This window comes from Rhinoderma darwinii, chromosome 9, assembly GCF_050947455.1.
Source record: "Rhinoderma darwinii isolate aRhiDar2 chromosome 9, aRhiDar2.hap1, whole genome shotgun sequence".
NCBI classification, from domain to species: domain Eukaryota; kingdom Metazoa; phylum Chordata; class Amphibia; order Anura; family Rhinodermatidae; genus Rhinoderma; species Rhinoderma darwinii.
The window spans coordinates 107,455,306-107,472,140 of NC_134695.1; positions in this window are offsets into that span (position 1 = coordinate 107,455,306).

The following is a 16,835-nucleotide window of genomic DNA, read 5'->3' on the forward strand; positions in this document are numbered from 1 at the left end:
TGCAAACTTCAGACGGGCCTGTACATGTGCCTTCTTGAGCAGGGGGACCTTGCGGGCACTGCAGGATTTTAATCCATTACGGCGTAATGTGTTACCAATGGTTTTCTTGGTGACTTTGGTCCTAGCTGCCTTGAGATCATTAACAAGTTCCCCCCATGTAGTTTTCGGCTGAGCTCTCACCTTCCTCAGGATCAAGGATGCCCCACGAGGTGATATTTTGCATGGAGCCCCAGATCGATGTCGATTGACAGTCATTTTGTATGTCTTCCATTTTCTTACTATTGCACCAACAGTTGTCTCCTTCTCACCCAGCGTCTTACTTATGGTTTTGTAGCCCATTCCAGCCTTGTGCAGGTCTATGATCTTGTCCCTGACATCCTTAGAAAGCTCTTTGGCCTTGCCCATGTTGTAGAGGTTAGAGTCAGACTGATTAATTGAGTCTGTGGACAGGAGTCTTTTATACAGGTGACCATTTAAGACAGCTGTCTTTAATGCAGGCACCAAGTTGATTTGGAGCGTGTAACTGGTCTGGAGGAGGCTGAACTCTTAATGGTTGGTAGGGGATCAAATACTTATTTCTCTGTCCAAAATGCAAATAAATATATATAATTTTGACTATGTGATTTTCTGTTTTCTTTTTTATATAATCTATCTCTCACTGGTAAAATTAACCTAGCCTAAAAATTCTAGACTGTTCATGTTTTTGACAGTGGGCAAACTTACAAAATCAGCAAGGGATCAAATACTTATTTCCTTCACTGTATATGTGCATTGTGTGTATCTGTAGTGTGTGGGCAGTATGTATTTATGTATGTGTGCAGTATATATATGTGCAGTGTGTGTGCAGTATGTATGTGTGCAGTATGTATGTGTGCAGTGTGTGAATATGTAACATGTGTGCATTATGTATAGGTATGTATGCAGTGTGTAGATGGTGTGTGCAGTATGTTTGTATGTATGTATGTATTAGAAACAGGGAGAGAACCTCCAGCTCACCGGTCTGCGTCTCCAGCAGCGTCACTCGGATCCCCGCGACGGCCCGCGCTAAGGAACAGCAATGTAGGAGAAAAAATGATCCAGCGCTGATAGTAATTTAAAAGGGAAATGAGAGTCCCATGTTTATTGAAGAAAGATCTTAAAATCGGAGGGGAGACGCAGTCCCAAGGTGCAAGTAGTCAGGGTAGATACCCAAGCCTACGCGTTTCGAACGCGATCTGCGTTCTTAATCATGGCAAGTATGTAAGTATGTGTGCATTGTGTAGATGTAGTGTGTGCAGTATGCACACCACCATTCAAAAGTTTGGGGTCACCCAGACAATTTTGTGTTTTCCATCAAAACTCACACTTATATTTATCAAATAAGTTGCAAAATGACTAGAAAATATAGTCAAGACATTGACAAGGTTAGAAATAATGATTTTTATTTGAAGTAATAATTTTCTCCTTCAAACTTTGCTTTGTGGGAAAGGACACAGAGACATAAGAGACTTTCTACGCCAGTTTTCACACTTTTTAAGAAATGGGGCGTGGTAAAGGCAAAGGGGCTGTGAGCCAACAAATTTATTATGATTAACCCCAGAAAACTGGCGTCAATTATAGTGAAAGTCTACGCCAGCTCCTCGCTAACATAGATTTCACTCCATGGGGCATAGCAAGGTAGAGGCCCGTGCTGGACCTCATACTTTGCCCCCCCCCCCCTTCATCTGACCAAACCCTGGCCTCCCATTGGACAGTTAAATTAAAAAAATATATATACACTACCGTTCAAAAGTTTAGGGTCACTTAGAAATTTCCTTATTTGCACAGTTTTTTTCAATGAAGATAACATTAAATTTATCAGAAATACACTCTATACATTGTTAATGTGGTAAATGACTATTCTAGCAGCAAACATCTGGTTTTTAATGCAATATCTACATAGGTGTATAGAGGCCCATTCCCAGCAACCATCACTCCAGTGTTCTAATGGTACATTGTGTTTGCTAACTGTGTTAGAAGGCTAATGGATGATTAGAAAACACTTGAAAACCCTTGTGCAATTATGTTAGCACCGCTGTAAACAGTTTTGCTGTTTAGAGGAGCTATAAAACTGACCTTCCTTTGAGCTAGTTGAGAATCTGGAGCATTACATTTGTGGGTTCGATTAAACTCTCCAAATGGCTAGAAAAAGAGAGCTTTCATGTGAAACTCGACAGTCTATTCTTGTTCTTAGAAATGAAGGCTATTCCATGCGAGAAATTGCCAAGAAACTGAAGATTTCCTACAACGGTGTGTATTACTCCCTTCAGAGGACAGCACAAACAGGCTCTAACCAGAGTAGAAAGACAAGTGGGAGGCCCCGCTGCACAACTGAGCAACAAGACAAGTACATTAGAGTCTCTACTTTGAGAAATAGATGCCTCACAGGTCCTCAACTGGCAGCTTCATTAAATAGTACCCGCAAAACGCCAGTGTCGACGTCTACAGTGAAGAGGCGACTCCGGAATGCTGGTCTTCAGGGCAGAGTGGCAAAGAAAAAGCCATATCTGAGACTGGCTAATAAAAGGAAAAGATTAATATGGGCAAAAGCACACAGACATTGGACAGAGGAAGATTGGAAAAAAGTGTTATGGACAGACGAATCGAAGTTTGAGGTGTTTGGATCACACAGAAGAACATTTGTGAGACGCAGAACAACTGAAAAGATGCTGGAAGAGTGCCTGACGCCATCTGTCAAGCATGGTGGAGGTTATGTGATGGTCTGGGGTTGCTTTGGTGCTGGTAAAGTGGGAGATTTGTACAAGGTAAAAGGGATTTTGAATAAGGAAGGCTATCACTCCATTTTGCAACGCCATGCCATACCCTGTGGACAGCGCTTGATTGGAGCCAATTTCATCCTACAACAGGACAATGACCCAAAGCACACCTCCAAATTATGCAAGAACTATTTAGGGAAGAAGCAGGCAGCTGGTATTCTATCTGTAATGGAGTGGCCAGCGCAGTCATCAGATCTCAACCCCATAGAGCTGTTGTGGGAGCAGCTTGACAGTATGGTACGCAAGAAGTGCCCATCAAGCCAATCCAACTTGTGGGAGGGACTTCTGGAAGCATGGGGTGAAATTTCTCCCGATTACCTCAGCAAATTAACAGCTAGAATGCCAAAGGTCTGCAATGCTGTAATTGCTGCAAATGGAGCATTCTTTGATGAAAGCAAAGTTTGAAGGAGAAAATTATTATTTCAAATAAAAAACATTATTTCTAACCTTGTCAATGTCTTGACTATATTTTCTAGTCATTTTGCAACTCATTTGATAAATATAAGTGTGAGTTTTCATGGAAAACACAAAACTGTCTGGGTGACCCCAAACTTTTGAACTGTAGTGTAAGTGAATACAGTGCAGTGAAATTCAGTGACTCACAGGTGACATCTTCTCAGAATGGAGTCGTTCATGTTCTCTTTTCTTCTTCATCCGACCCAGAACACCATGTTGACTTCCAGTCTTCTTCATCTCCAATGCCCAAGCGCGAACCACAAGATATGTCATGAAAGTGTTGATGTAACCTGTATACCACGTTCACGTGACCCAATGTGCCACGTCACAGCTTATTCAAATCATGGAAGCGTTCAGTCTACATGACTACCGCCCATCATGGTGCGCATACCTTAGATTAAAATTTCGACATATAACTAACTCTAAACCTCATAAGCTAATTTTCTTTAGCTATTATACTAGGATGTACAATTCTATATTAAAATATTATCATATTAGTCATGTGTCCTAGAATACCCACATCCAGCGATGGGTGGGATGGGTGAAACATAAAATAGTTTTCCATGAGTTTTGGACTGCGATGTGCTGCTGATCTCCCCTTTTGGGGGTAATATATATAGGGAATATGGGGGTTATATAAGGGACTCCCATCATCCCTGTATATACCAGCCATCATCCCCATATGTAACCACCATTATCCGTGTATGAACCAGCCTACCATTATCTCAGTATAAAATCTCCATCACCCCTGTATATACCATTAGGGCGGGCACTGTCAGCTTGCTGTGGCGTGCGGGCATTGTGGCTAAAGAAGAAGTAAATGGGGTGGGCATTGAGGACACCGTGGACCAATAGGATGCCTGAAATGCCGGTATATGGGAGAAGTCCAGCAGAATCTGAAAATATGCCTCCTGATTGCTTAGGCTGGGTTCACACAACTTATTTTCAGACGTAAACGAGGCGTATTATGCCTCGTTTTACATCTGAAAATAAGGCTACAATACGTCGACAAACATCTGCCCATTCATTTGAATGGGTTTGCCGACGTACTGTGCAGACAACCTGTCATTTACGCGTCGTCGTTTGACAGCTGTCAAACGACGACGCGTAAAAATACAGCCTCGTCAAAAGAAGTGCAGGGCACTTCTTTCAGACGTAATTTGAGCCGTTTCTTCATTGAACTCAATGAAGCACAGCTCAAAATTTACGGCTGTCAGAGAAGCCCCGCAAAATGCGAGGAGGAGCATTTACGTCTGAAACAAGGCAGCTGTTTTCTCCTGAAAACAGTCTGTCTTTTCAGACGTAAAAGCCTGCTATTGTGTGCACATACCCTTAAAGGCTATGTACACCTTTGCACAGTTTTTTTTTTAATTGCCTTGTATGTATTTTGTAAAATAAATCACATTTCTAATTGGTCTACCATTTGTCTTCTGTACCTGCAGTGTATTTCAGTTCATGGCCAGCTGCTGTATTCAGTTATCTCTCTAAGGCCCTGTTCACACCTGCGTTGGTGTGTTTCGTTGTTCTGCTCCATCAGTGGTGCAGAACAAAGGAATAACGTAAGCAACTGTTCCGTCGCACAACGGACACCGCCACCTGCCGACAGAACCCATTGACTTTAGTGGGTTCCATTGGCTTTCCGTCAGGCGGGGGACCGTGATTTTACCAGAGACAATAGTGCAGATGTGAACGAGGCCTTATCCGTCAGTCATCACCCTAATGGCAAACTGAGCAGCTCCTCCTTTGCAGGCTCATGAACAAGCATTTACTGTGGAATCTGTGCATGTGCATGGTGCTAATTACTGCATACCTCCTAACCGTCCCGGATATAGGGGGGTAGTCCAGGATTCTGGGCGCTGTTACGCTGTCCCAAGCGGCCGGTGGTATGTCTTGGTGTCAACTGTATCTGCGTCCTCAGGATGCAGATACAGTTTAATCCAATGCTAATGAAAGGGATCGTCAGCTCCCTGCTTCTGTATTAGTACCACTCGCCGAGGAATTCCCGGGCACAGCGCTACTTTAAGTGCGGAGCCCCTTGTCTCACTATCCATATATGAACATTGACGTCGGGGACTACTCCTGGAACGGAATCCACTGCCTTTGCATTGCCGATGGTCTGGCCGGGGATTCCGCTCCTAGGCGGAACCCCTGATGTCACTTTCCATATATGTACAATTACATCAAGGGCTCCTCCTGGAGAGCAATCCTTGGCCACAGCGTGGCCGACGCTCTGGACAGAGATTCTGCTCCTATAGGGAATGCCTTACGTCACTGTCCATATATGGACAGTGACGGCAGGGGCTCCTCCTGGAGTGGAATCCCTGGGGGGGTGGCACCATCTACATGGGCACTGTGTGTGACACTATCTATATGGGCACTGGCACTTTATATGTGCGCACTGGTACTAGGGGTAGCTAAGGGGGCATTAAACTGTATGGGGGCAGCTATTTGTCATTATAATGTGTAGGGGGTCCTATGGGAACATAATAATGAGTGGGCTGAACCGGGTATGTGTGGGCGGAGATTACTTAGATTAGATACTTGAAAGTTGGTAGGTATGTTTACTGGTGTGTGCTGGGGCAGAGCGTGTGTGCCTACTCCAAATTTGCAGCATAAGGCAATGAGGTTGCTTTACCACATGCCAATGCTGCAATTTTGGGAATTGCTCCCTCTAGTGACCAGCACATGGAAATGTTATAAATTAGAATCTGATTTATAATATTTCCTGACTTGTGAAAAAATTAAAAAATTAAAACAATGTTTAATCACTTATATACTAACTGTTTAACTGAAAAAAAAAAATAATTCCTAGCGACACATTCCCTTTAATACTGGCGTTTCATACACCAGCCCTATTAAACAGTTTGCTGGAGTAAGATGCAACACATTTATTAACAGGCGAACGACTCTTAATAAATGTGTCGCATCTTTTAGCTGCAACGCAGCCTGTCATCAGTACTTTCTATGTGCCGCGGCCTGCTGTACATTTAAAGTACATTTTTAAAATGTATTTTATTGTCTGATTGGGGGGGCATACAGTCTGATTGGGGGGGAGGTATGGGTCTGGCACGGACCTTTGCCTTGTTACGCCCCCCAGAGATAAATCTGTGCGGCATTATACATATAGATTTCTGCTATAATTTACATCAGTTACTGGCGTAAATTATAGTAAAATTGTTGGCCATCTCTGCTAAGCCCCGCTCATTTTTTGCCCCCAAAAATTATGACATTTGCGTATTTTGTGAATTTTCTACGCTAATAAACTGTTGTAGAAAGGTTAATATATTCCCCCCAAAGGCTACAGACCGTGATACAATATCTTAATGTAAGGATGTGTACACTTAATTGTGCTGCAACGCTTGTTGTCTCCATTCTATGTCAGTGTGGGAAGTAGATGTCCGGCCTTATGATTTTGTGATATGTAATAGACCCAGAATCCCAATCACCATACCAAAGAATGCAAAATAAAGACACAAAACATTATAATTGGGTGTTAAATGGTCAAAACTTTTATTATATTATATGACCAAACCCAAAATGGCAAACCTCCGACTCACGAAGAGTCACCCTCCAGCACGCAGGAAAGGAAAAACCCCCTGTGGGGGAAACCTCTAGGGAAACCATGGCTGGAGGATTGCCCTTCCTCTGGGCTTAGAAGGTGCCAAAATATAATTTGTAACAGAATTTATACGTTTTCTCAGATTTTTAAGGAAAGACAATACAATGAACGAACGAACGAACGAACGAACGAACGAACGACATAAAACACATAAATCGGCTGATCTGGATGGCTAGGCGGGTGTCTCTCTTCCTGGGCACCCATTAAAATTAATGGGCAATCCACGGATGAGACGGGTCCTCCAGATGCCTCCTTGTAGCATCTGTCTCCGCTCTGGCTAATAGAGGGGGATCTCCTGCTGGAAACCCCCCTCTATTACAGACAACCCGTATGAAGAGGATGTGATGAAGAAGTGGTCTGGGGTGAAGGGTTTCCCTGCTAGAACCTCCAAATTACATCAGGTCGGTATTGGTGGGGGTCAAGCTCAAGGTCCTCAGTCCCATCCAATATGGCGCTGAATGTGGCAGTAAAACTTTCTAATATGGAATCTTCTTTATGTCATAAACATTTGTATTTATGACATCAGCACCTTCATCATCATTACTACAGGAATTTATTACCACTGCACAACTCATACATTGTGACGTCACCCACAGTGGTCTGAAGTGTTAACCCTTTAATGACTGGAAATGAACTTAGTACAGAGGCCATAAAGCTGAATAGAACATATCAGCGGCCATAAAGGAAAAGGGATAATGCAGGGAGCATCTCCGCACAAGAACTATCCATGACAAAGAGTTCTCCAGGATAAGATAACTTGTCTGCTTTCTCCAAAAACCAGCACCACACCTGTCCATAGGTTGTGTGTGGTATTACAGCTCATTACCATTCACTTCAATGGAGCTAACCTGCAATACCAGATACAACCTGTGGATAGGTGTGGTGCTGTTTTTGGAAGAAAGCAGCCATATTTTTATAACTCTGCACAGCTCCTGTTAGAAATAGTTAAAATAAAGTGGGGGGAGAAGGAGAAGAAGGGGAGAGGGAAAGAAGAAAGTAAAAAAAGGGAAAAAGAGGAACTCTGAGGTAAAAGATATCAAACTAGACTGAAAGGAGTCTGCTGGAGGTGCCAGATGGAAAGACATATTTCTGCCATGGGGACCAGATTAGTTGAAATGTATCTTGAAGGGGGGCTTCAGAGAGTGGGTTTTAACCCCTTCCCGCCCTATGAAGTGCTGTTGCATTGAAAAACTATGCAGTTCATCTTCAAATGCAGCGTCACAAAAACAAATTATTTAGTAAAAAATAAAACTATATAAATTTGGTATCGCCATAATCGTAACGACACGCAGAATCAAGTTATCATGCAATTCATGCCACCCGATGAACACTGTAAAATCAAAACAGAAATGGCGGAATTACAGTTTTTTTGTTCAATTCACCCCACAAAATGTAGGTTTTTTTACATTGTTTTTTTAATACTTTATATGGTATATTAGGCCGCAGGGTAAATTCCACGTAAACAGCGTCATTCATCGGTTAACTGTTTAAATGATACCAGTTCAAGTGACCTTTATCGAAAAACACTATAAGACATTTTTTCCCAATTAACCTTTTAATTGGGGCTAGCATGTGTGATACTGTCTGCTAAGCCGTTGTATCTCAGCATATTATATGTGATACTGTCTGCTGAGCCGCTGTCTCCTATCAAGTAGCAGAGCTATCAGGTGTCATAGTCTTAGGGTTCACACGCAAAGTCAAAAATGGCTGAAAATTACAGAGCTGTTTTCAGAGAACACAGCCTTTGATTTACAGCCGTTTTTGAAGCTGTAAACGTTTTTTGAGGTGTTTTTTTCTAGCTGTTTTTGGAGCTGTTTTTCCATTGACACAATGAAAAACATCTCCAAAAACGGCTCAAGAAGTGACATGCTCCTTCTTTTTACGTGCCGTTTTAAAATACAATAGGCAGATGTTTGAAGGCATTGGGCTACCGATTTTTCATGCGTATTTGAAGGCGTTTACGCTCCGAAATACGCCTGAAAACACAGCGCGTGAATATACCCTTATAGATACGCTGTCTCAGATATATATATCTTTTTTTTTTTGTTTTTTTAGGGGTGTGGGCAAAACACATGTCTTGTGGCACAAAACAGTCTGATTAGTGGGGGAGATACAGGGTCTGGCTTAGGCCTTTTGTTGCACACTCAATGTAAAATTGTACACTAGCTCGGAGCTGGCGTTGATTTCTGCTTTACATTACGCCCGTTACTGGCGTAAATGATAGTAAAATTGTCGGCCCTTTCCGCAAAGCGCCACACACTTTTCAAAAAAGTGCCAAAGGCAGCGAAAAGTGACCGAAAACTTTCCTGCACTTTTGGGATTTTTCTATGCCAGATAAGAGGCTTAGCAAGGTTAATAAATTCTCGTCTAAGGCTACAGACAGTAATACAATATCTTAATGCAAGGATCTGTACACTCAGTGTCTGACTGAGGTACCTTGGACCCACCAAAGGAAATAATTCTTGGGGGTCTACCCTTCAACTATATAGAAATAATTTAAACACTCTTAAATGTGTACTAAAAACGTGTGTTGTAAAACAAAGACCAGTATTCCCACCATATTGTGACAGATATCAGTCCTACACAGGCATTCTGCAGACCATATAAGTGAATACAGTGCAGTGAAATTCAGTGACTCACATGTGACATCTTCTTAGATTGGAGTCGTTCACGTTCTCTTTTCTTCTTCAGCTGGCCCAGAACGCCATGATGACTTCTTCCAGTCTTCTTCATCTCCAATGCCCAAGCGTGAACCACAAGATACATCATGAAAGTGTTGATGTAACCTAGATACCACGTGTAATGACGGGGTAGGGATACAGACAGGTGAGCCCTAATCTACCCGCCTCTCAGTCCCTGCCTACTTGCACGGCCCGTCCTAGGCAACGGCGTACAACTGGGCGACGGTCCCTACGCTCAATATGTGCACGACAGACAAACAGACAAGTGTACACAGAAGCTAAGGGAAATGGGGCAGTTGCCCACGGCAACACAGTGAGCAACAGGCGTAGTGAACGAGTCGAGTCAAAACAGGAGTGTACCAGGTACCAAACACAGAGCCAGGGTCAAAATGAAGCAAGGTCAATAATAATAGCAGGAGCAGCAGAGCCAGAAAACAGGAAAGAATCACAGGCAAAGACAAGCAGGAAATGAAGGTATAAATAGACCGAGGCCGGGAGCTAGAACCGTCTGGCCAGGCTGTAATAGGTTCTCCCACTCCTGAGCCTACCAGCCTGAGTGGTAGCAGATCGAGTCACTCTATCAGACCTAGGAGCAGGTGCAGACTGATTAACCACGGGCGTCGACACAGAAGCTGTGTCTGGCAGATCCTTTACACCACGTTCCCGTGACCTAATGTGCCACGTCACAGCGTATTCAAATCATGGAAGTGTCCAGTCTACATGACTACCGACTGTCATGGTGTGCAAACCTTAGATCAAAATGTTGACATATAACTAACTGACTCTAAACCTCATAGGGTAATTTTCTTTAGCTATTATACCAGGATGTAGGCGGAGGAGTAGGCTAAGAGAACGGAAAGTGGCCGAGGCGGGAGTTGGGCCAGAGTGAATATGACGCTTGACTGGGGTCTGGGGAGGGGAAGGGGAGAGAGACAGGTGGGAAGGTGGGAGCAGAGGGGCAACATGAAAAAAATTATTAAACTGAATCTACTGCTTTAAAACAGTCACTCACCAAGTTGCGGAGCTGGCCCCTGCATGGATCCCATTCCTTTCTACAAACCAATTAACGCTAATCATAACCTTGATGAGCGGCGGCTGCCCACTTTATTTTACTTTTGTGGCCAGGCCCCTGACAGTAGTACCAGCGGTACTATCCTGATGGCAGGCCTGTTTGCAGGAGTACTAGCCAACTACGTCACAGATAACCCAAGTTTCAAGACCATGCAAATTTATGGATTTTTGGCATCCCATGGAATATGGGAACAATAGGGAATTCTATCAGTAAGTATTCTGCCTGTTTGTTGGCTAATACTCCTGATCCAATTCCTTCTTCTAGCAGATTTTTTAAAGATTCCTTACATGCGGTGCTTGGTTTCGCCACAAGTTTGCGATATGTCGATTCATTGTCTAAAATGGTATGAACGTGTCTGGGATATAAAGAGGAATCTAGAACAACTCCTGCTCCGTAAGATTTGGAGGACACAGTTATACGCTGGATATATGGTGAGCCCATCTGTGTTTTCACCGTCAGCCCTTATGTGTACATAGTGAACCTTTTAGAAGGTTAATCTTTACCCGCTAAGGTGGAAGGGTTGGTTCCAATGCCTAGTTATGGTGGTGTCTGAGGAAATAAAGGTCCTTTTAGACGTCCCGATACTGACCATGAAAACCAGCACCAATCGACGATACAGCGTGTCACAAGGAGCAATCATCGTTAATGTATGGGGGCAAACAATCGTTACTACACCAGACCCCGCACCGATCTGCCAGTCCAGCTGCCTCCGGGCACTGGACAACACTGCCGGAAGCAGATTGCTCAGATCACTGCATAGCAGCCGTTCGGCAGAACTGCAGCTCGGCCTCTATTCTTTGACCGGAGCCATCTACTTCCTGCAGTGTTGTCCGGTGCCCAGAGGCAGCTGGAGTGGTGGATCGGTGCGGGGTCTGGTGTAGTAACGATTGTTTGCCCCCATACATTAACGATGATTGCTCCTTGTGACACGCTGTATCGTCGATTGGTGCTGGTTTTCATGGTCAGTATCGGGACGTCTAAAAGGACCTTTATTTCCTCAGACACCACCATAACTAGGCATTGGAACCAACCCTTCCACCTTAGCGGGTAAAGATTAACCTTCTAAAAGGTTCACGCACCGATCATATACTGATGACCTATCCAGTGGATAGGTCATCAGTTGTCAGAACGTGGAAAACCCTTTTAAAGGGAAGGTGTCACGGAAATATATTTTTTATATATATATATATATATATATATATATATATATATATATATATATATATATATATATATATAATATTGCTTTTAGTATGTCATTAAAATAAATTGTATTTATTTGTGTTTTTTTGTTGTACTTTTTACTTTTTTCCTTCTTTTACTTCTCTATGGGGGCTGCCATTTTTTTTTTCATCTCTGTATCTGTCCATTAACGACACATACAGAGATGGAATACGGCACATACATTCCCATAGAGAATGCGAACGGGAGCCGTTCCATTCACTATAGTGTATGCCGTCTGTGTGGGAACGGCGCATGCGCCACTCCCACACAGATCAAAAGAAAGGTCTTTAGTAGAGCGACATCCAGCGCTATTTTCATGTGGACCGGAAGCCACGGCCGGACAGTAAGATGACGACTTCCGGTCGCGGCTTCCGGCCATATGTTGAAGGCAGCGCAGATGCAAGGACTAGGAGCGGCAGGGCGGAGGCGGCGGCAGGAGCAGGTAAGTTATGTTTGTGTATGTGATGTGTGTGTATGTTAGTGTTATACTTTCTGCTGAGCACTGTATCTAATCTTCCTACACTGTGCATTCGCTCAGAAAATGGCGGCACACAGTGTAGGAGGTTTGAAGATTCAAGCCCCTTCTTTCTCCTGGCACTAGGCAGGATAAAGGAGGGGGGATTCTGTGAGGACACTAGAGTGAGTGTGTCTACTACAAATTTGCAGCATAAGGCAATGAGGTTGCTTTACCACATGCCAATGCGGCAATTTTGAGAATTGCTCCCTCTAGTGACCAGCACATGGAAATGTTATAAATTAGAATCTAATTTATAATATTTCCTGAAAAAAATAAAATAAAATTTCTAGCGACACATTCCCTTTAATACTGGCGTTTCATACACCAGTCCTATTAAACAGTTTGCTGGAGTAAGATGCAACACATTTATTAACAGGCGAAAGACTCTTAATAAATGTGTTGCATCTTTTAGCTGCAACGCGGCCTGTCATCAGTACTTTCTACGTGCTGCGGCGTGCTGTAAGAGCCTGAGGGAATCCGGGAGGGAGAATCGGAGTGGTGAGGTAAGTACATTTTTAAAATGTATTTTATTGTCTGATTGGGGGGCAAACAGTATGATTGGGGGGAGGTATGGGTCTGGCACGGAACTTTGCCTTGTTACGCTCCCCAGAGATAAATCTGGGCCGCACTATACATATAGATTTCTGCTATAATTTACATCAGTTACTGGCGTAACTTATAGTAAAATTGTTGGCCATTTCTGCTAAGCCCCGCCCATTTTTTGCACCCCAAAAATGTCAACATTTGTGTATTTTAGTAAACTGTTGTAGAAAGGTTAATATATTCCCCCCAAAGGCTACAGACTGTAATACAATACAACCCCTTCCCTCTTTAGCCACTTTTGACCTTCCTGACAGAGCCTCATTTTTCAAATCTGACATGTGTCACTTTATGTGGTAATAACGTCGGATTGCTTTTAGCTATCCAAGCGATTCTGAGATTGTTTTCTCATGACACATTGGACTTGATGTTACTGGCAAAATTTGCTCGATATGTTCAGTATTTAATTGTGAAAAACACCAAAATTTAGCGAAAAATTGCAAACATTTGCATTTTTCTCAACTTAAATGTATCTGCTTGTAAGGCAGGTAGTTATAACACACACAATTGTTGCTAACTAACATCCCCCATATGTCTACTTTAGTTTGGCATCGTCTTTTGAACATCCTCTTATTTTTCTAGGACGTTACAAGGCTTTGAACTTAGCAGCAATTTCTCACATTTTCAAGAAAATTTCAAAAGGCTATTTTTACAGGGGCCCGTTCACTTGTGAAGTGGCTTTGAGGGCCTTATATATTAGAAACCCAAAAAAAGTCACCCCATTTTGAAAACTTCACCCCTCAAAGTATTCAAAACAGCATTTAGAACATTTCTTAACCCTTTAAACTTTTCACAGGAATTAAAGCAATGTAGGGGTGAAATTTACAAATAAATTTTTAATCCATTTTTATTTATAACACAGAAAGTTTTTCCATAGAAATGCAACTCAATATTTATTGCCCAGATTCTGCAGTTTTAGGAAATATCCCATATGTGGCCGTAGCGTGCTACTGGACTGAAGCACCGGCCTCAGAAGCAAAGGAGCACCTAGTGGATTTTGGGCCCTTATTTTTATTCGAATATATTTTAGGCACCATGTCAGGTTTCAAGGGCTCTTGCGGTGCCAAAACAGTGGAAATCCACCAAAAGTGATCCCATTTGAGAAACTACACACCTCAAGGAAATTATCTAGGTGTATACTGAGCGTTTTGACCCCGCAGGTTTTTTGCAGAAATTATTGGAAGTAGGCCCTGAAAATAAAAATCTACATTTTTTCAAAGAAAATGTAGGTAAAGCTAATTTTTTCTCATTTCCACAAGGACTGAAGGAGAAAAGGCACCACAACATTTGTAAAGCAATTTCTCCCGAGTAAAACAATACCCCACATGTGGTAATAAATGGCTGTTTGGACACACGGCAGGGCTTAGAACGGATGGAGCACCATTTGGCTTTTGGAGTTCACATTTAGCAGGGATGGTTTGCGGAGGCCATGTCACATTTACAAAGCCCCTGAGGGGATAAAACAGTGTAAACCCCCCACAAGTGACCTCATTTTGGAAACTACACCCATTGAGGAAATTATCTAGGGGTATACTGAGCGTTTTGACCCCACAGGTTTTTTGCAGAAATTATTGGAAGTAGGCCCTGAAAATAAAAATCTACATATTTTCAAAGAAAATGTAGTTTTAGCACATTTTTTCTCATTTCCACAAAGACTGAAGGAGAAAAAGCCAGCAAAATTTGTAAAGAAATTTCTCCCGAGTAAAACAGTACCCCACATTTGGTAATAAACGGCTGTTTGGACACACGGCAGGGCTTAGAATGGAAAGAGCGCTATTTGGCTTTTGGAGATCACATTTAGCAGGAATGGTTTGCGGAGGCAATGTCGCATTTGCAAAGCCCCTGAGGGGCAAAACAATGAAAACGCCCAAATAGTGACTCCCTTTAGGAAACTACACCCCTTGAGGAATCCATCTAGGAGTATTGTGAGCATTTTGACCCCATAGATGTTTCATAGAATTTATTAGAATTGGGCAGTGAAAATAAAAACAATCCTTTTTCTTCAATAAGACGTAGTTTTACTGCAAATTTTTGGGATTTCTCAACAAATAATGCAAAAAAAGAACACAACATTTGTAAAGCAATTTCTCCCGAGTACGGCAATACCCCATATGTGGTCATAAACGGCTGTTTGGGCACACGGCAAGGCTCAGAAAGGAAAGAGCACCATTTGGAGTGCAGATTTTGCTGGATTGGTTTCTGGGCACCTGTGGGACCAAAACTGTGGATACCCCGCAGAAGTGACCACATTTTGGAAACTACGCCCTCAATGCATTTACCTAGGGGTGTAGTAAGCATGTTAACCCTGCAGGTGTTTTGTAGAAATTAGTGTGCACTCGATGTTGCAGAGTGAAAATGGGATTTTTTTTCCATAGATATGCCAATATGTGGTGCCCAGCTTGTGCCACCATAACAAGACAGCTCTCTAATTATTATGCTGGGTTTCCTGGTTTTAGAAACACCCTTCATGTTGCCCTAATCTTTTGCCGAACATTCGACCAGGCTCAGGAGTGAAAGCGTACCATGCAAAATCGAGGCCTAATTTGGCGATTTATAAAGTATTGGATCACAATTGCAGAGGTTCAGATGTGAAATAATAAAAAGAAAGCCCTGAGAAGTGACCCCATTTGGAAACTGCACCCCTCAAGGCATCTATTAAGGGGTGTAGTGAGCATTTTCACCCACAGGTATTTTCCATAAATGATTGCGCTGCGGGTGGTGCAAAGTAAAAATTGATATTTTTCTATAGAAATGCCATTTCAATGGCAAATATGTCATACCCAGCTTATGTCACTGGAGACACACACCCCAAAATTTTTTAAAAGGGTTCTCCCGGGTATGACGATGCCATATATGTGGAAGGAAACTGCTGTTTGGGCACACTGTAGGGTTCAGATGGGTGGGAGCGTCATTTGGCTTTTGGAGCGTGGAATTTGCTTGGTAATAGTTTTGTTTGGAGTGTTTCCGTTTATAACGTGGGGCATATGTGAGCTGGGCAGAGTACATCAGGGGCATAGTCAGGGGGTATAATAATGGGGTAAAAAAACAATAAAATAATCCATTTATGTGTGTTACGCTGTGAAGCAATCCTTTCTGCACAGGCCAGTGTCGCACTGATATATGGCGTCCTATAATACGGGCACCCTCGCTTCCAGCAGATATGTTTGGGCCCTCCCCTTCCTGGTTCCCTAATTTTAGATCCTTGATAAATCGCACCCTGAAACAGAGGAAATGTTCCCTTCGGGCACAACTGCATATTTTTTATTTCCTGACTTATTGGAGCCATAACTAATTTTATTTTTTCATAGACGTAGCGGTATGAGGGCTGTTTTTTTGCAGGACAAGCTGTAACGATTATTGTTACCATTTTCGGGTACATGCGACTTTTTGATCACCTTTCATCCTATTTTTTGGAAGGCCAGGTAAACAAAAAAACGCAATTCTGGCACAGCTTTTTTATTTTTTTTTATACAGTGTTCACCATGCGTTATAAATTACATGTTAACTTTATTATGTGGATCCGTACGATTCCGGAAATACCTAATTTATAGAACTTTTTTATGTTTGACAACATTTTGCACATTAAAATTGCATTTGTAAAAAGAATGTATTTTTTCTGTCGCCAAGTTGTGAGAACCATATCTTTCCAATTTTTTTGTCGACGGAGCTGTATGAGGGCTTGTTTTTTGCGAGACAAGCTATAGTTTTTATAGGTACCATTTTTGGATACGTGCAACGTTTTGATCACTTTTTATTCCAATATTTGTAGGGCAGAGTGACCAAAAAACAGAAACTCGGGTATAGTCTTTTACAGGTTTTTTTTACGCTGTTCACCGTGTGCAATAAATAATATAATATTTTGATACATCAG